Raw genomic sequence first — 1862 nt, forward strand, 5'->3', positions numbered from 1 at the left:
AAATGAGCAAAGGAATTTGATATTTTTAAGTTACCCTCTCTTCATATTATCAGTTGGCAATGGTCACAGATCTCTGTATTCTTACTCGATAATTTATAATCTTGCATAAGGTACAAAGAGAGTGAAAGGCAAAATTCTAGAGCAATACCATGTAACTTTGTACTAATCTGATTCCACTTGGGTTCCTTCATCACAATAATTTAAGCCTGTCTTGCTTTTACAATATAAAATAAAGTAGACATATTAGATAAAGCTTGTCACCAGAGAAGATACAGTTTTTTAAAATTATTAACCAAATCATAAAAGTATCTTTTGATATTCTTTGACTAGTAACCTCTAAAAAATCTTTCATAAACCCACTTGATTTTTGTTTTCTAAAGTGATTCTCCTCTCCTGCTGCCTTCTCCCTTATCTTTGCAAGTATGTGGGGGGCACATATTTTGAATGTCTTATATCTTAATTGATGAGTATTATAATATAGTCTAAGTCAGTAACTGCCATGGACGATGATGCATTGAGCAATCAATTGAATTGCTGAAATAACATTTGTGCAAAAAAAAATCAGGTGGATTTATTTTAAGCTTGAAAACATCATTGCAAAGGCAATGAAGGTGGGGGAGACATCTCCTTTGCACTTGCCTCCCTATTTGATATGTGTTACAAGGAGTGAGGTAGCTGAGGAAACTGTTGATCTGATCAGGCACTATGAGGCTTGGCAAAAATATCTCCAGGTCATAAAGATGGAATCAGTATTGGATGTGTCTTTAAATAAGTACCATGTAAAAGCCGAAAACTTTTGGGTCTGCTTTGTACTCCAAATGATACTAAAGTACGTCCACATGGTAGGTCTTTTTCTTAGAGTATCCACATGACAGAGAATGAAAAAAAAAAAAAAGCTAATTTTATGTTTAACGTATTTTGCCCTGTTAACATCTTATATCTCTAAGATAAGAATGTCACCCTTACCTTCTTTTTTATTGCTGTTTTGAAATGGAATTTTCTGTGCTCTGCTTGCCTAACCATTATATCTGCGAAAAAGGTAACTTGTTTTACTTCACATATTCAGAGGTGGAGAAAAACTGGCCTTAGGATGAATTATACCTCCTCCTCACCCGTATCTGTTATAGATGAGACACTGAAGTTTAGAATATTATATTGATTGATTTGGGAATAACTAAATATTTTGGGGACTATATCAACATAATGAATATATTTTGAATGTGAAATATAAATTTAGTGGTGGAGTAAGAGTGTCATAAATTAAATGCTTGTGAAACTCTCTAAATTCATATGTTCAAATTCTAATCACAATTAGAGGTAAAGTTTTTTTTTTTTTTTTTTTTTCCAGAACCGGGGATTGAACTCAGACTCCTGTGCTTGCCAGGTGAGCATTTATTCTACTGAGCCATCTCCCTGGCCCCAGAGGTAAAGTTTTGCAGAAGTAATGTGGTGTAGAAAACAGTCTGCCTTGTCTGACTATACCAAAGTACATGAGGCTGGGTGTATTATAAAGTAAACAGGTCATTTTGCCTCTCAATTCCAGTGTCCAAGAAGTACAAACAGCCTGGAACTGGAATCCTCAAAATGGGCCCCCTGGTTGAATCCCTTTATGATAGAAAAATGGAAAGGGGGCTGGCCACACATGTGCAAGAGAGTGAGCTGACAGCCCACCTTTCGTTATAAATATTTTCTCAGAAATTCATTCTGAAAGAAAGAAAGAAAGGAAGGAAGGAAGGAAGGAAGGAAGGAAGGAAGGAAGGAAGGAAGGAAGGAAGGGAGAAAGAAGAAAGAAAGAAAGAAAGAAAGAAAGAAAGAAAGAAAGAAAGAAAGAAAGAAAGAAAGAAAGAAAGAAAGAAAGAAAG

Source organism: Octodon degus, unplaced genomic scaffold (assembly GCF_000260255.1).
Source record: "Octodon degus isolate 3935 unplaced genomic scaffold, OctDeg1.0 scaffold00030, whole genome shotgun sequence".
Classification (NCBI taxonomy): domain Eukaryota; kingdom Metazoa; phylum Chordata; class Mammalia; order Rodentia; family Octodontidae; genus Octodon; species Octodon degus.